The sequence below is a fragment of the Tupaia chinensis genome, unplaced genomic scaffold (genome assembly GCF_000334495.1).
Source record: "Tupaia chinensis unplaced genomic scaffold, TupChi_1.0 Scaffold000511_1, whole genome shotgun sequence".
In the NCBI taxonomy this organism is placed as follows: Eukaryota; Metazoa; Chordata; class Mammalia; order Scandentia; family Tupaiidae; genus Tupaia; species Tupaia belangeri.
The window spans coordinates 3,284,443-3,303,955 of NW_006160024.1; the positions used below are offsets into that span (position 1 = coordinate 3,284,443).

Sequence of the window (19,513 nt, forward strand, 5' to 3'; positions counted from 1 at the left end):
ATGGAAGAGAAGGCCTTGCAACATGATCATTTCCCGTAAGGGGTGCTCCGACCTTTCTTTCTTTCTCTCTCTCCCTGTTTCTCCCTGTGTCTCTCTCCAATGAGTGCATGCATCCTCTAGCAAATGAAAAAAAATTAAAAATTTCAGCAATGATCTTCTCTTCCTTGCTATTTCTGATTTATGTATTATTTAGTGAAGCTATTTGCATGAGTTTTCATTTTTTTTCTCCGTAGGATTGCCATTTCTGTTTTAGCCCTATTCTGTTTTGTTTATGTTCTCATCTTTCAGATCTTGTTTTTGTGAAGTAAATTCTTATTCATTTACTCTATAGTGTAAAACAATCATACAGACTTTCCTTCAGTTCTTTCCCACAATAGCCTCAGGGCTGACTTGTCCACTGAGCACCAAGGGCACAATGCTTAGGGACACACTGCTTTTAAGGAGTCAGGCAAATGTTTTCATTTTTATTTCTTTTAAAGTCAGGAAAAGTCAATAATATTGACTATATAATATTGAGTCCACATCAGATTATATTAATCTTCATGCCAATCAGTTCATAAAATATACTTTTTCATATTCCTTTTTATGAGAGAAGGGGCCCACTGAGATAAAAGTTCCTAGAACCCACAAAAGTCAGAAGATGGCCCTGATTATCTTATCTAACAGAGCTGACATTAATTCCTTGGTATAAATTATTATGTGGCTCATAACTGAATTTCCCCATTCTACCAAAACTGCTGTTTTATAGTTCATTTGTGAGCTGAAGTTTCCGAATAAAGTTCACACATAGAATTTGGTTGTCAGGACGCTTAATTTTTCCCTGTCATTCCCCATGCCACTGACCTTTTGCGGACAAAGGTTGATTGTCTTACTGCCCGAAATTGTTTATTTGTTTCTTTGAAATGTCCATTAACTTCTTTCTCTTTTCCCTATATTTTTCTATCTAAGGTAAGTTAACTCTATTGGTTTAATAATTTCATGTTTAATTTCTGTTGCAAGGATGTTTCGTGAAGGTAAAGTGTGTTTTATGTCTCATCAAAAGGAGATCCAATGTCAGTTGCCCCGATGTTAGTGATGCTGAGATTAATTACATTCAGGGGATGAGAATGACTATGCGTTGATATTGTTGTTTGATGGGTCCAGGTTTTGAACTACATAATCAGCCATGTGGGATCCCACTACCTTAACCACCATGCCACTAGCTGGCCCAGCTGAAAATTTATGTTTTATATACATGTCTGTATATTTACTTATGTTAAACTCTGAAAATTATAATTTTTTTTATAATTTATTCTGACCACAGCAGTTTAAATCATCATCTAGAACTTTTTATTTCTTAAAATTCACACAGAAATATTGTTTAAATGCTTACTTATTCTTTTAAATTGTTAACATTTATATTAAGCTATTGGCATACAAGTTGCTTCCCTTTATTGCCATGTGACGGATTATTTCCTTTTTCTTTTGTCTGCTGAGAAATTCAGAAGTAGTAACAGTCCAGTAGCAGAGAGGGTGCCCAGCGCCATCACACAGTCCTTTAATACTAATCTCTGCTACAAGAAATAAAGATTCCTTAAAATAGTGACTGATTCCATGTCTGAGGCAGGAAATATAAGAGATGAACCTGGTATGCTTTTTATGCCAGAAAGCTAGAAAGTTATCAAAGAATAATCACGTGAGTCAAAAGGATATAAGAGGCTTATATTGACCTAAATACAACACAAACATTAAAGAAATTGACTACAACGAATTGACTCTAGTGAAATATGTGAACTCTCTATAGAAGAATGGAAAGAGAGAGACAGAAAGAATGAAAAATAGATGCAATATGCAACATTTTTGCCAAATTTTGTCAAATTTCCCCTCTGCACAAGGGTTGTACCATTTTGTATTATTTCCAGGACTAAATGAGTTTCTGTTTCCAAATGAACTCAACAATGAAATATATTGTTAAACTTCAATAGGAGAGAAGGGGCAATTCAGTACAGTTTTAATCTGTTCTTAACTTATTAGCTATGTTGAGCAAATTTTCTTACGTTAAAGATCTAAATTATTTTTCTACAAATTCTCTGTACATAACCTTTATTTTATTTTTAATGGATTGTTGGCCTGTTTCACCTTACATTTGCAAGAGGTGTTTGTATATTAGAGATATAACAGTTCTATAATTTATCTTTGTGACATAAGCTGTAAAAATAAATTTATCTTTCCCTTTTGTGTTTTGACTGCAATTGAAGTTATATTTCTGACACGCCATTCATTTTTGTTTCATTTTTTGTTTTTGTTTTTCCTTCATGTGGTTGAATTGATCAGTCTTTTAAACATTGTTTCTGAAATTTTGTGTCATCAGTAGATGAGTGCTTGACTTTCTTTCCAGCACATCTGAACCATTTGTTTTCCTGTTGAACTACAGAATGAGGATTGGGTATTTTGTATTTCTCTGCAAATGAGAAGAACAGTTCTGACGGCCAGGAGCTGGCCTGGCCCTATCAACCAGGTCTTGGTGTTACTGTGAGCTGCCAGGCACCTACAGCCAGGGCTGCATATTCTCTATCAAACCTAATGATTTCACAGAACATCCACATAAGACAGGAGCACCTGTGCCCTTACTTACCAAGACAAAAATAAGATCCCTACACAGCTGTGCCTGAACACAAAGCATGAGCATTGTTCAAATCACAAAACGGCCCTATACCTTTCTATCCTGACTAAGGTGAGTGACTGTTGCTTCTTTAGCTTTAACTTACGAAAGCTTTAATCCAGTTCTAAGTCCTTATAGGTAAGATTGGCTAAGACTCCCAGTCTTAAGTCTAGCCAGTGGCACAGTGATAGTACAGCTCTCTGCGATGCTGGCCTTGTGTGAAAGGTCCCATAGCTTCTTTGTTCACACTGGGCACACACGTGCCTGCCATCCAGCTGGGGCTGGCGGAGGACTGTGGTCTGAAGAGCTGTGGGTGTGTCGTTCTCTCCCTCGTGAAAGGAAAAAACTTTTAAGAAAAGATACCCAATCCTAAAATTACCCCTGTTCTGGCAATATCAAATCCAGAACAAGGTCACAGTTCCTTAAACCTTCCCCCAAACTCATCACCTAACACCATCCTTCCCGACATTCTCTTAGAAAAACACCCCACAGTTCTCTGTAGTGTGTGTTCTTCCTCACTCAATCAGCAGTAATCACAACTTGTACAACTCCAGGTGTGTTCCTGGCTGTCTTCGACTGAAGGATATTAACATCACCACTTTTCCTGGTGGCCCAGGAGACTATGGAGGTGGTGGAGGAAAAGACCAGCGAGATGGACTGGGTATTGATGAGACAGCGTGGGCTCGGATCTCTCTTCTAGGTGTGAGGATTATGAGAACTGCCCTGGACTTCAGCTTGTCTTCCCAATTCCATGTGTAGCCTTGGCTTCTTGAGAAAGTTTATCCCAATGAACACTCTGCCTTGGCTTTCCTCAGCACCCATTCCCATAGTCATCAGCAAGGAGAGAAACACGAGGACACCCTCCCGTGTCGGTTTGCTCTGCCTCACGTGGTATTAGTGAGTTTCCAGGATTTGGAAGTGGGTAGGAGAGTTGCTAGAAGCTAAGCACTGCTGTCTCTCTCTATTTTGCTCCAGAATTCCCCCCACTTCATGACCTCTGCTTTGTGCTACTAGTATCTCTACAAGGGGGTCTTCAAAAAAATTCATGGAAAATTCATACTGTGAGAAAAAACTATGTATAGACTTTAATATTTTTTGGTCTATTTTTCCATGAATTTATTATTGAAGTCCCCTCATATTGTATTAATTTACATCTCTTTCCTTGCCTGGTTGCTGTCGTTGTTGCTTTTTTTTTTTTTTATTGGCCTTGATAATGTTGTTAGAATTGAAGGAGGGAAATTTTATAATGCTGAAGATGGCCCCTTTACCCATCCTCCCATACTACCATGATTTTTTAAAAAAATTCTCTGTCTGTATTAGGAAACACTCATTTCTATCATAGAAGAAGAAAAGACATTTTGAAAACAAAGAAAAAGAAAGAAAAAAGTCATACCTTGGAGATTTTCAGAGTTTAGCTCCAGAATAGCAAAATGAAGTCAATATCACGGTAAGGGAAGCCATCTGAGTGTGTTGGTTTCCCATGCATATAAAAGTTATGTTTACACTGTTCCGTGTTCATTAAGCGTGGAATAGCATATGGATGAAAAAAATGTGCATACCTTTTCTTTCTGTCCAGACCACTAAAACTCTCTCTTCTATTCGTGTACTCATTGGAGTAGGCCTTTTATTTTCCTTCAAGAACCATCGCTTTGCATTAAAAGTTGAATAATTGTTTGGCACAAAAAGCCTAGCTTTTGGCCTATGTCCACTTTCAACATGCCTTCCTCACTAAGCTTAATCATTTCTAGCTTTTGATTCAAAGTGAGAGACAAACACTTGAACACTTAGAAATCATTGTAAGGTTATCAGTTGGCCTAATTTCAATATTGTTTTGTCTCAGGGAATAGGGAGGCTTGGAGAGAGAGAGAGAGAGAGAATGGTCTGCCAGTGAAGCACTCAGAACATCAGTTAAGTTCACCGTCTTGTACAGGCACAGTTCATGGTGTCCCAAAACAATGACAAGAGCAACACCAAAGATTACTGATCACAGATCACCGTAACAGATACAATCATAATGAAAAAGTTTAAAATATTGAGAGAATTACCAACATGTGACTCAGGCACAAAGTGAGCACATGCTGTTGGGAAAATAGGGCTGACAGATTTGCGTGATACAAGGTTACCATGAACTTTAATTTGTGGAAAATACAGTATCTTTGAAATGAAATAGAGTGGAGCACAATACACGTAAGTGCAATGAAACAAGTTATCCCTGTATTAAAAATGATTTGAAAGAGATTTCACTGTATTGTTCATACTTCCCCACCTTGTTCTTAATTTGAAAAAAAAAATAAAAAAATACCTGGACAGCTGAACAGCTTGGCCTGGGGTCAAATTTGACTTCATCTTTTCTGAGCACAGAACCAGGACGTTTGGTACTCATAAAATGAGTAAGTCTTTTGTTCCACAATCTTGATGAACACACCTCAAATGAACGCTCACTACCCTTCACTGACTGTGCTGACTCCATTCTATACTCTCCTGCTTCTACTGGACTCACTGGTGTGAGAACCACCCTGTACACTCAGAACTCCCAACTTGTCTGTATTGTCCCAACTGTTCACAACTCTTGCATGGCACATGTGCAAACTCTGCTACTGTTTGTGAAAAGAAAGTACACATGCGTACATGTGCATGGGCATAGATTGTGTCCAGAAGAACATGCACAAAAATTGAAACAGTGGCTACCTGGGAGCCTGAGAGAAGAGTTGGAGACCTGAGAGGTGCTGCTAGTGAATTTTACATTGCATGGTCCTTTCCCCTGTACGTATAAATGAATTGAAATGGAAAAAAAGAAAGATGGAGGATTGTATCATAAGCCAGTAGAGACCAACAACAACATAATGAAGGAAAATATGTCCTCATACTTGAACATGGTTGTGACTTTTATGGTACCTGAAAGGTCTTAGAGACCACTGAGTCTTGACTTCTACTTTAAAGAAGAGAGAATCAGGTGGCGGCACAGCAGTAACCTAATTGCTCAGACATGGGGCTATCCTGAGGACAGCTAGGTGTGTGTGCATGCCCATGACCTGGGCCAGCTGACACAGGCTGGGGAGATGTGGATTGTGGAGTTGAGAGTGCACATTTTTGTGTATCTCTTGCTCTCTCTCTCCATCTATCTCTCTCATGGGAAAAAAAAATGAATAAGTAAAAACCCAGAAAGAGCACACTGAAGATCTATACTTAAACTATAGCATTCATTAGATTGCATGAGTGTATCATGTTCATTTATTCACTTACTTGTTCATTCATTTATTCAGTACAAATCATTATGGTTGACTATATTCTATGCTCTGGGATAGGTGTTTAGAGCACACAAAGGAGGAAAGAAAAATTTTAATAAAATAGTCTGTGTCCTTGAGTAGCTCACAGGAGTAACCTTGACAAAGCAGATTTCAGTAAGAGTGAAAGAGGGTGAAATGCTGGCTCCCTCCCTGTGGGCCTCTGCATGGCCATGTCCCATCCCTGCTCCCACCTCACCAAACTCCACCTCTTACTGTTTTTCTTACTCTTTTGAGTTCTCAGTTTAAAAGTCATATTTTCAGAGCTGCTTCCCTGACCTCTCTAGCCTGGTGAAATGCTCTTCTCAGGGTCCTGTTAGCTCCCGTCAGAGCACATGATGCTGGGCATCAAAGATCAGTTTATGAGTTTGTCCCTTACATAGACTCAGCTCTGGTCCTCACCAAATCCCAGAGCCAAGCGCGGAGGTGGCCCCTGAATGTGAGCTGAATAAGTGAATGGATTGGCAGTGGCTGCTTAGCTTGGAGGAGACCATATAGGACAGAGAAGATCATAAACACATCGTCTAACCTGTGAAGGGCAGAGAAGGACTCTGCGTCAGAGGCAGAGCTGAACTGAGGGACAGGCTTAGACAAGGCAGACTTTGGATTTGCATAAGGAATGTTATCATCAGAACGAGTCAGACCATGACAGGTTACATGAGGGGAAAATCTTTCCTCATCATGAAAATCCTCATTGGAGTTTTTAGGATACACCCAAGAAATGGATGGCCCAGGCCTGCTTTAAAATTTATGGATTCCAGAAATATAGAAATGATTGACCAATAAAAGTGCAAAGCAGTTACATTTTTTCTTGCGAAAAAAAATTCCAAAGTAATATCAGTTCATCGTGGAGAATTTAAAAATAAAACATATAGGATTAGAAAGACAATAATAGCAACAACTGATAATTCTATCAACCAAGATAAAATTTTCTAAAATTTTTGGTTCATTCTTTAAAACATACATTGTCAGGTTTGAAATATAGCAATAAATTAAAATGTATCTTTTTTATTTTTTTTAATTCAATAACATGTAAGCATCTTATGTTATTGTTTAAAGTAGTTTTTTTTTTTTATTTTTAGTGTCCATTATTATTATCTTAGAAGTTTGTTTCTTTCATGAGTGAAAGGAGAGGAGAGAGAGTGCACCCCCAACAAAGCCTTGAAGCCACAATTCACCCTAGCCTTTAGCTAACCCTGGATCATGGGCAAACACATGGCCCTTGTACTCAGGGTGTCTCTGGACTTGAACTGGGAACCTTCCCATGTGGGATTGCCCTACAGAGCATCACAGTTTCATCACTGTGCCACCGTCTGACCCTGGTGACTATAATTATTTTAAAGAGCTTTTCCTCCAGTGTTCCTTGTTTTTGGATATTTAACTATTAACTCTGCTTTCCTTCATAGTATATGAATAATACTGAGGTAAATAACCTATGGAGATTTTAAATTTTTTCAAATGAATACCATATAAATGTCACTGATAAGAATGTTTTAGTTGTGGACCAGCAGTTAGCATAATGGCTGTGTCGCTGGACTCCCACGTAGTCCACCGTGGTTCTCGTCCCAGACCCGGTGGCCTAAAACTCACGCCGGGCAAGTGTGCGTGCGTGCCCAAGATCCCGAGAGGAGAATAGAGGAGAAGGGATTGTGGCATGACCATCCCCCCTGGGGGGTGATTTCTCGCTTTCTGTCTCTCTGTCTCTCTCTGTCTGTCTGGCGAGTGCACGCGCCCTATAGTGACAACCTCTGGAAAATAAAAAAAGAATGTTTTAGTCGTGGCTAATAAAAGGTTTAAAGAGATTATTTTTATTTTGAGTATTCTTTATTTGATATGTTCTACAGGAGATTTAGCAATAAGAATTCCTGCGGCTTAAAATTTGTTGATATATTTTTGTTAAATTGGAAGAGGTGACATGTTCTTGACTTTCTGTGCTAATCACATGTGATGAGAAAAATAGAGAAATACAAGAATTTCTTTGCCTTGCATTAAGATAAGCAGCTGTAAGTAAAAGGCGGGAATGCCCCCTAGTGGAGACGTCAAAAATAAAGGCATAAATAAAAACCTCAGCCACATAACGGTGGCACATGCCCGTCTAGGGGCTAAAATGAATAAACACAGCTTTTCTACTCAATAGCTAATGTTGCTTAATTTAAGCTTACGGTCTCCTGAAATAAAGAACTGGAAGGAATCTTAGAGATCATGTTTTCAGTTTTCTCATTTGCAAAGAAAACTATTCAAGGTTCAGAATAGGGAAGTGACTTACTCAAGGTCATAAAGATGTTACAGTCTGAGCCTAGAATAGAACTCTGGCTCCCTGGTACCCTGATTAATGTTTCCTACTTGTCCAGCTCTACCCCAGATGCTGCAACTGTGTCTCTGTCTTCCTCTCACTTGGTCCCAGTGCGCGCGCGCGTGTGTGTGTGTGTGTGTGTGTGTGTGTGTGTGTGTCTTTAGAGAAAGGGGATGGGCATAAGAGTCCTTTCTTGCCAACAATATGAACATTCTACAAGTAAGCTCGGCTCTCAAATGTCCACCAGCTGGTGTCTCTAGCTACACGCTGCACCCAACGTACTCCTGGGTTGTTTCTTCTAATATTGGACTGGGACTGTCACTCTCACAGCCTACCACAGAATTTTAGTCTTTCCCATGGAGAATGACTCCAAGTATCCAGCTCGCTGGATCAAGTGATGAGGAAATCTCAGCAGGGCTCCTGTGTCTTGCTTTTTTACCAGGGCCTCAGAGGTGCTTCTCACAGACAGGGTCTTGCAAAGTGAGGTGTGCATTCATTTCTCCTACTTCTGGACTCTGAAAAACTCATCGTGAAAATCCTCATTAGGTGGTATCACACTGAAACTGCAATCTGCCTTAATGATTTCAGTTTTAACAAAGATTGTTTCCATTGGGTATTAATAAATCATGAGCAGAGACTTCCCCTGGGCCAGCATTTCCTCTGGGATAACAGGGCTAAGGTTAATTTGGAAGGATCACAGACTCAGGTTCCTACATGGAGCTCCTAGCAGATCCTTGGCTAGTTCATGGCCATACTCAGTTTCTGGTGAGTCCTCTGCATATATCAGTTATGTGGGACCAAGAAGATGGAGAAGGGGACTGGACGGAGAGTCCAGGCACACCAACATTGAAAAGGTGGGCAGAAAAAAAAAAATTCTGTAAAAAGACAAGGAGCAATTAGATAGATAGAAGGAATGAAGAGAGAATAGACTCACTAAAGCAAAAAGGGGAGCATTTTAAGAAGGGAGTGGCTAGGGGCTAGCGGGTTACATAGTGGTGAAAGCATTTGACTCTCACATGGTCAACCACTGTTCAAGTCCAAGACCTTGAAACTCACGCTAGGTGCATGTGTGTGCCTACCCAAAATCCCAGGAGGAGAATGAAGAAGGAATTGCGGTGTGGCCAAACCCCAGGGATGATTTCTCTCTTTCTCTCTCTCTATCTCTCTCTGGCAAGTGCACAGGCCCTATAGCAAAGATCTCTCTCTTACATAAAATAAAATAAAATAAAATAAAATAAATAAAATAAAATAAAATAAAATAAAATAAAATAATAAATTTTTAAAAAGAAATAAAAAGGAGGGAGTGACTAACAGCGTCCCACCTTGTAAGAAGAGAAGTATGGGAAGGACTAAGACATTGGAGTTGGTGACGGTGGTGTGGTTATGGATTTGGTCATGATGACTTTGCAGTTTCAGTAAAGTAGTGAACATGCACAGAGTTGAGGAGTGAGGGGATGGCAAGGAAGGGGAGGCTCTGAGTATAGATGATGCTTTCAAAACAAATTCTTTTCTTTAAACAATTATTTATTTAATTTTATAATTATATTACTATTAATATTTAATTTGACCAGACAGAGACAGAGAGAGGGAAAATGAGAAAGCAAACTGCCAGGTCTGAGACTCGGACTGAGTCCTTCTCACCCACCTTGTACTATCCCCCCTCCCCATTCGGTCTCTGAACTATACTTGCCTTCTCTACTACTGTATCTTCAGATCTTTCCATTTTTGTCATAGAGTGAAGACATTCAGTATATATTGAGTAGGTATTTAAAGTGTTCATTTTTCATAGTTTGGCTTACTTTGTTTGGCATTAAGTTGTCTATATTAATCCACTTTGTATCAAATGACACTGTCTCATTTGAGGTTCCTTATGGCTAAGTTGTATTCCATAGTGTGTATGTGCCACTTTTTTTTTTTTTTTCCAATTAGTTCTTGGGCACTTAGGTTGATTCCAATTCTTAGCAATTGTGACTAATGCTGCAATAAATATGTATATGCATGTGTTTTCCCAACTGATTTTTTTCCTGTCCTTTCAGCAAATACCACTGAGTGGGATTACTGGATTGCATGGTATTAGTATTTGTAGGTCTTTGAGGAACCTTTATATTGTATTCCACAGTGACTGTATTAATTTACATCCCCACTAACAGTGTATGAGGGTTGCCTTCTTACTATAGCCTTGTCAGCACTTTTTTGTTTCTTTATCATTACCATTCAGACTGGGGTTAAGTGATATTTCATGGTAGTTTTAATTTGCATTTTCCTTATGGTAAGAGATGTCAAACATTTCTTTTCATATACATTTGGGTCATGGGTATGGCTTCCTTAGACAATTATTTATTCAGGTCATTTGCCCATTCTTAATTGGATTATTTTGTGAAAATTTTTATAGGTAGACTCCCAAAATATTCAGACAAGAAGCCATTTTAAAGCTGAGGTGTGTACTGGACTGGTCAGGGAAGCTATGCTGTAAAATCCATCTTCTAGACTCCTGAAATTTTCAGACAAGGTAGAGTGGCCTCTGTCATCTTGCTGTCTCTGGCCATCTGTCTCTCTATCTGTCTTGTGCTCTCTCTCTCTTAAAAACGTTTTTTTTTTTTAAATTTTCAATCATTTCTCCTCACCTTGGGCCTTTTCACTTGCTAATTACAGACAAGAAGCCATTTTAAAGCTGAGGAATGTTCTGGACTGTTAGGGAAGCTTTGCTCTAAACTTCATCTTCTAGACTCTCGAAATATTCAGACAAGGTAGGGCGACCTCTGTCCTCTCACTATCTCTGGCTGTCTGTCTCTCTGTCTCATGTTCTCTCTCTCTTTAAATTTTAATTTTTTTTTATTTTAAATTTTACTTTTCAACTACTTCTCCTCAGGTTGAGCCTTTTCTTTTCACTTGCTAATTACAGAAGCCATTTTAAAGGTGAGGTGTGTCCTGACATGTTTGCAGTTTTCATTTTTCACCTGTAAAAATTTTTTTTCCCTCTTTTGTTTTTCTAGTTTTTTTCATTTTGCTTTTATTTTTTTTAGTCTTACTTTCCCGCTCTAAGCTTCACCCTCCACAAATTGAATGCCTAGATAGGTCTTTATGCACAGTAACCAAGCAACTCAATACTTTTAAAGTCATGAAATCCTCAATGCTTATTGAACCTTTTACTTTAAGGAAGAAATTTCTTTTTATAAATCTGAACTAGTAATCTCTTTCTGTGGACATTCAGAAGCACAGTGAAGGAGAGATTTTTGTCACAGAATGACCAGAAACCACCACAGAGGCACAAGAAACATGAGACGTCAAGAAAATATCTCTCCTCTAAGGTAAAGACAATCTCTCATCATCCACAGACAGTACAGTAGAACCCTTATAAATGCTTGATAAAGAATTCAGAATATTCATAGCAACAAAACTAGATGAGATGCAAGTGCTGAGAGATAATGAACTCCAGAAGATGCAGAAGAAAAGAGACAACTAGTTCCAGGAGGTGTTGAAGTTCTTCCATGACCTGAAAGAGGAAATACACACCATAAAAAGAATCAAATGGAACTATTAGAGATGAAGACTGCCATTCAGGCAATCAAAACCTCCCTCAAAAATATTAAAAGCAGATTAGTCCATGCAGAAGATCAAATTCTGGATGTTGAAGGCAAAACCTCTGATCTAGAAAAAATGACCAAAAAAACTAAGAAAATAACCCCCCAAAAAGAGAATACTGCATGAGAATACTAGACAGCATTAATTGCCCAAACATCCAGATAATCGGTATCCCACAAAGTGAGGAAACTAATAAGGGCATTGATAATCTAGTGTATGAAATCTTTGAAGAAAATTTTTCAAATCTAGAGGCATTCAAATATCCAGACCCAAGAAATACAAAGGACCCCTAATAGAATCAACCCGATGAGAGCTTCTCCAAGGCACATCACAGCCAGACTGGCCAAATCTACAGACAAAGACAAGATACTAAAATTGGCAAGAGAGAAAAGTCAGGTTATTTATAAAGGTTATCCAATCAGGCTAACCATCAGAAACAATGTGAGCAAGAAAAGAATGGGAAAATATATTCAAAGTGTTAAGTGAAAAATAGTTTTAGCCAAGAATACTATACCCAACAAGATTATCTTTCATATGGAAAGAAAGGATAAAAACATTCTCAGATAAACAAGACCTAAAAGAATTTGCAAATCACAGACCCACTCTTCAAGAAGTTTTGAAAGGAGTACTCTACCATAAAAACCAAAGACACATATTGAAATAAGAGAACAAAAGGCAAACAAGAAAATGACCAATTTAATGCTAGGCACAGGAAATATCAATAATAACGTTCAATGTTAACTTCCAGGATTTAATTGGAAAGATTGGATCACAGTCACACTGCATATTCAACAGAAGAGAGTTTGAACATAAAATGGAACTGGTAAAATAGAATTTTATGACTTTTTGAGTGAACTATTACTGATTTTTGTTTTACTATGCTTTGTTTTCCCAATTTAAGCATTTTACTTTCTTTTGAGTTGTTGATATGTTCAGTAATTTGTTAAAATATTTTTCTTGTTTGCTTCTTTAAATGGAAACATAAACTTTTCTTCCTTCCTGACCTCTCTGGAATTTGAAAATACTTGGGAGTATTCACATTTTGTGGCAGAAGGGTTACTTATATAAGTTCAATAATGCTTGTTGCATTGAATCAGAAACTGGAAATTCTTATTATTGGACAGAGCTTTGACTGGAATGTCATATCTGAAGATTAATTAGAAAACTATGGAACTAAGGTAACCTCACACTGTGTGTGTGTGTGTGTGTGTGTGTGTGTGTGTGTGCGCGCGCGCGCACGCCTTCTCAAGTAAGCCAACAGAAACTCTTAGAAAGATGGCCTGGCACCATAAATAGTTCTGCCTGGCAGAGAGGATTAGAAAAGATATATGAAAGAATTTATAACATAAAATAACCTGGATTTTTCCAGCCCAGCACTGTAATTAGTAGAGATTGCAAAAGAGCAACCACACCAGAGGATTATCTTGAGAAAGACTTTGAATGAAGAAAAAGAGACTGATCTTTGCTAGCAGATGGTATCTCACAGAACACTTGGTAGGCGGGGCTGAATTGAAAAGATATATGTGTGTGACTTGTGTGCTGGGCATTTGTTTTCAACAATCTGAGAAGTTGACATGTAAATATTTCCTCAAAAATATTTAAAACCATACTGTCTCTCTTGTTATAGAGTCACAAACAAAATTATACAAAATTATAAGAAATATTTTGAACATTATCTTTAAAATTCAGTATTTTGAAATTTTGAAAGTTGTTTATTGACTGTCAAGAACTACTGAGTATGAGCTAAAATTTTTTGATATGTAAAGTAAATGTTTGTGGGGGGAAAAATGTAAAAACAAGTAAATTAATAAAAAAGAAAAGAAAACCTTGGTAAAAAATAAAAACAAATATTTATAGGTGATTTTTTTGAGTTCCCTATAAATTCCTGTTATCAATCCCTTATCCGAAGCATAGTTTGCAAATATTTTCTCCCACTCTGAGGGTTGTCTTTTCACTCTAATTATTGTTTCCTTTGCTGTGCAGAAGGTTTTTAGCTTGATTTAATTCCAGCTATTTTTGGGATTATTGCCTGTGCATTAGGGGATCTTATTTAAGAAATCTGTGCCTACTCCAATGTCTTTAAGGGTTTCTCCCATCTTTTCACCAGTATATAGTTGTGTAGTGTTCACCAGTATATAGTTATATGTTTACTCATGTTTCCACCAGTTATATAGTTTGAAGTTTTATATTTTCGTCTTTGATCCATTTTTTTGTTTTTTGAGAGATTTTCGCTAAAGGGTATGTGTGCCCACCAGAGAGACAGAGACAGAAATCAAGAAATCACCCCTCAGGGGTAGGGTCATGCTGCAATCTGTTCTCCTCCATTCGCCCCTTGGGATTTTGGACACAGGTACACACACACACACACACACACACACACACACACACACAGCGTGAAGTTTAAGCTATTGGGTTCTGGACTAGAACTGCATTTGACTATGTGGGAGTCCAGCGTCTTAACCACTACAAAACTTGCTGGACCCTCTTTGATTTGGCTTGAGTTGATTTTTTAATGGTGAGAGATACAAGTCCAGTTTTATTTTTCTGCAGGTGGACATCCAGTTATTCCAGCACTATTTGATGAAAAGATTTTTAATTTTGTCTCTACAGCATTGCCTTGTGCCCTTTAACAAAGATTAGTTAGTTGTATGTTTTCATGTTTATTTCTAGATTCTCTACTTTGTTCTATTGGTCTATGTGTCTGTTTTTGTGCTACTATTAAGTTTTTTTGATTTTCAAAGATTTGTAATATAATTTGAGGTTGGATAGTGAGAGTACTCTACTTTTTTCTTTTTACACTTTATCCACTTGGAAACATGGAGCCTTCTATGATTCAAAATAAATTTTATTTATTTATTTATTTATTTATTTATTTATTTATTTATTTATTTATTTCTGTGAAGAATGTCCCTGACAATTTCATCAGAATTGTATTGAATTTGTAAATTAATTTGGGTGGTATTGAAATTTTGATATTTTTTAGATTCAAGAACATAGGTTGTCTTTCCATTTTTATGTATCATAGTCAATTTCTTTTTCAGTTCTTCATAGTTTCTTCCACTTGTTTTGTTTGGCTTATACCTAGGGTTTTTTGTTTTTCTTTTTTAAATGGCTTTTGTAAATGGGATTGCTTTCTTCACCACTTCCTCAGTCTGATCATTATTGATGTGTAAAAATGCTATAGATTTTTGTATATTGATTTTGTATCCTCCCACACTATTGAATTAATTGATCACTTCTAGGAATTTCTTCATGGATTCTTTTGGATTTTTCTATGTATATAACTATGTCATCTGCAAATAGGTATAATTTAGTGTCTGAGGACTGAGCCAGGGAAGTGGAACATGAATCTTGTGTTTTATTTACTGTTGGTGAGGAGTTACTGTGTTTCTTTGAGGAAGAGATATTTCCTGGTTTTCTCATATTTCTTGGGACTGTGAGTTGATTTTTAGGTATCTGATGAACTACTCAATTCTTTCTAATTCTTTGGAATAGGTCCATTGGTATAGGAGTTGTGTGGTCGTGCACTTCCCTACAGTTTGTGTTAGCACCATGCCAGTTTCCCTGTATTTCTGTGTTTGAGGGTGCTGGAATCCATGAAGGGAATTTTGGAGTTCAAATTTTCAGAGATGTGTTTCTCTCCCTTTTTTTCTCAGCAGGGTATTGGGAGAATTCCTCCTGAGCCTCAATGGCTTCAGGCAATTCACTCTACTTTTGCAGACAGAAATGACACAAACCAGAAGTTCCTGCCAACTCCTTCCTGCCCCACAAAAGTTCCTCATGACTCCTTGCTCTGAGGGGCTACTTGCAGGCCATGGCCACAGCCCAGATACCAACTGACTGAGTTATGACAGTGGTTAGCCTTTCCCTTGGCCAGTCCTTCCCTCAGTCAGCAGACTAGCTTCCCTGACTTACCCTAACCTTCTGGTCTATATGTGTCTGAGGACTGAGCCAGGGAAGTGGAACATAAGATAGGAGCACAGGCTGCACCCCCACACAGTACTCAGCACATAGGCAGGAGCAGTCCCCTCCTTTTTCTCTTCTTCCTCCCTCTGGCAGGTGGATGGGGAAGGTGGGAAACCATACATAGGATACAGGTAGTGCTTTTTTCTGGAACATGTCCTGACTGCATTTTTTCTTGTAGTATATTTTCATAGTTGTCACTTTTGCATTTGAAAAACTGGTACCAGGGGTTCTTCGAAAAGTTCATGTAAAATGCATGAGGGACCAACAGATGGCGTAATGGTTACTCACAGGACTCCCACATAGTCCACTGCAGTTTGAGTCCTGGACTGGACCGGGTGGCTTAAAACTCACTCCAGGTGCGTGTGCATAACATGCCCCAAATCCTGAGAGCATGAAGAAGGGATTGTGGAGTGGCCATTCTCCCACGCAGTGACTTCTCACTGTCTATCTCTCTATCTCTCTCTGTCTCTTTGGCCAGTGCAGTGCACACACCTTTTAGCAAAAATCTTTCTTAAAAAGAAAAGAAAGAAAGAAAGAAAGAAAGAAAGAAAGAAAGAAGAAAGAAAGAAAAAGAAAAAGAAAGAAAGAAGAGAAAGAAAGAAAAAGAGAAAGAAAAAGAGAAAGAAAGAAAGAAATAAAAGAAAAAGAAAAGAAAGAAAAGAAAGAAAGAAGGAAAGAAAGAAAAGAAAGGAAGAAAGAAAGAAAAGAAAGGAAGAAAGAAAGAAAAGAAAGGAAGAAAGAAAGAAAAGAAAGGAAGAAAGAAAGAAAAGAAAGGAAGAAAGAAAGAAAAGAAAGGAAGAAAGAAAGAAAAGAAAGGAAGAAAGAAAGAAAAGAAAGGAAGAAAGAAAGAAAAAGATAGAAGAAAAAGAATCAGCTTCATGAACATCCAGGAAAAGATTCACAGTGAAGACTCACTGAGACCTAGTATCTAAAATTCCACAAGATGCAATGTCACAAGACTGACACTAGATGGCACACAAGCCTCATCTATTCCTGTTTAAAAACAAAAGTGAACCCTGCTCTTAGAAAAACCCTGCTCTTAGTAGGAAAGCAATAAAATGATACTGTCTCATTACCAGTAGGGAGCCCTAGGGATTAGACATCAGGGAGGACCTTCTAGCAAGCTGAGCTGTGGGGAAAAGCCCCTCTGCTCTGTGCTCTGAGACTGGGAGTCCTGCAGTGCTCCATCCCTCCCTGGTAGCTGCCTCCTCAGAGCCCTTCCTTTGCAGAGGATCAGCCCCAGGAAGCTCTTCGCGGATATGGAACACAGCTGTGCTCCTCCACCACCGCCTGCTGTTCTGACTCTCTGGGGAGGTGGGAGAACTCAGATTCATCCTTGGTTTGTTAGTGTGAAACACAAGTGTTACCCTGAAGATGAAGTAGCAGCTTATTTTGTTTTCGGAATAGAATTGTATGAAGCTGAATCAGCTACTTGCTTGGTGTTAATGTTTAGGGAGGTTCATGTTTGTCTGTCACTTAGACAACAGTGGAAACATTGTCTAGACCCCATTAATAGCCTCTCTCCCTGTGTCACAGGAGAGAGGGTTACTGTCCCCTGCAGGGCTGGCCAGCATACTGACAGCTTCCTAGCTTGACTCAGCAGTAACCATGCCCAGCTTCTGAGCTCCTGCTCACTCATGCTGTCCCCTGGAAAGATGCCTGCCCGGGCTAGGGGCGATGGGTCTGGCAGACATCACTCTGGCCTTCAGCACTTGAGCTACCTTCAGGGGCAGGTGTACCCTTCTCCTGTCATGCTTGGGCACAGACTTCAACCATATCCACGAAGAGCTTCCTGGGGCTGATCCTGTCCCTGTCCAGGGACCTCTTCTGTGGGTACTTCCAGGGCATCTCATCAGCATCACTGAGTGGAGCTTCAATGTGTCTGTCCCCTCCAGCTCAGAATTCATCTTTACTTCACACATGGGCTGTTGCATGTTCCTCTCCCACATCTGGGCCTAATTAAACCCAGAGTTCTGATTCCAGTCCATGAATCCCTGTGGAAGGGGTATTATTGATATGTCATGTTTATTGGAGAACAAAGAGTAAATCAGAAAATACTCAGAAGCTTTCCCATGGGGCAGATGTGTCCAACTGTGACATGTCTAGCAACCTCGTGAGCCATGAAAACTGTGTAGGGGCACCCACATCACTCCCAGGCAGAGGGGAGGGGCCATTAGGCCTGAAGTGGTTTGTCCTGTACCACGCAGCCCTGAGGGATGTGGGCTGCTTGTGTGGTGGGAGTTACCAGGGGAGGGGATATTCGCACGGCTCTGAAGTCAAAGTATCTCCCCATCCAAGGTTCAGACTCACCATCTGTCTCCTGGCATCTGCTGCTTTGTGTCCCCAGACCCCGACAGGTCACTCAGTGTTCTCAGCAATGGGCAAGTCATTCCTGGCATGGGGATTGGTCCTGATCGCTCCTCCTGTCTAACTTTACCTAGAATCATAGAAAAATTGTAAATGGGGGAAAGCTCTTGACACCTACACAGCAACCATCCTCCTCCTCTGGTTTACAGAATTCCAGCTCTGGCCTGCTGCACAGGGGGAAGACATTCAGCCCCTCTGAGCCCAAGGAAGGAGCAGGGATTAGGGGACAAATGCGATCAGCTGGTCATGACATGTAATGGCAGTAAGTGGCATGAGCAGGGTTGGAAGGATTTTTATCTCTCGTGAAAAAAACAGGCTTTCTTGGGAACCAGCAGTTAGCGTAATGGCTATGTCGCTGGACTCCCACGTAGTCGACCGCAGTTCGTGTCCCGGACCTGGTGGCTTAAAAAACTCACGCTGGGCGTGTGTGCGTGCGTGCCCAAGATCCCGAGAGGAGAATGGAGGAGAAGGGATTGCGGCGTGACCATCCCCCCTGGGGGGTGATTTCTCGCTTTCTGTCTCTATGTCTCTGTCTGTCTGTCTGGCGAGCGCACGCCATTCTCAGTCATTTCTGAAGGGAAGGTCTAACTGACCCAATCAGGGGTATGCCGAAGGCAACACTTGGAGGTTCTAGGCAGTGCTGGGAACCGGGGAAGACTGCAGGGCAGAAGCTCTGCATCCTCAGCACGGAGGGGATCAGGCTAAGTCCTGAAAAGGCTGGGGGTGTGGGAAGGAGAGCTGGAGCTCAGGCCTATAGCAATGGTCTCAGCAGCCTGAGGGCAGGGAGCTTATCGAAGAGCTACAGACACCTGAGCTGGACTCTGTTCGAAAGCCAGCCTGGTCTGTCATGCAAGTTAGGATTCATCTTCAGTGATGGCACCATATGTCCCCAAGAAGCAGTGGCTGTCACGTCCCCAGTGGAAGTTGGGCGGACCACTCTGGATGAAGTAAAAGGGAGCCCTGGAAAGTGAGACACTCGCGTCTCTGTTCAGAAGGCAGAAGGTTTGGTGATTAATAGGAAAATAGTAACAGATCAGTACTAGAATTAGTGAAGAGGTTTACACCAATTGTGCCAACACCCCTCTAGATGTCATTGTTTTCCCACTTCCTAACTCTACAGTTATTGAAATTATTTGTCTGTGAAGGTAAGTATCACAAGATATCTGGGTTTTACGTTTATCTCCAAGGAGAGGCATCATCTTCTAATCATCGACTCAAGATAGAAAACTTTTCTTCTATTGGTTATCAGGAAAGTCGAGATGCATTTTTTGAATAGAAAAACAGAAAAATACATCATGACTTTCCTGACAACCTAATAATGCTGCTCATTTCTTCACAAGGACACTGGCCACTGTCTCAGGTAAAGGGGAAAAAAAAAAA

General features: G+C 39.7%; 1 long non-coding RNA gene across 1 annotated transcript in view; it reads right to left on the reverse strand.

Moving 5' to 3' along the window:
• The window catches only part of LOC102480593 (uncharacterized), a 50,531-nt gene that overhangs the window by 15,487 nt on the left and 15,531 nt on the right, over positions 1–19,513 (reverse strand). Inside the window, exon 2 of the long non-coding RNA XR_335718.2 lies at positions 18,077–18,203. This is a non-coding gene — a long non-coding RNA (uncharacterized LOC102480593). The remainder of the gene's footprint in view (positions 1–18,076; positions 18,204–19,513) is intronic.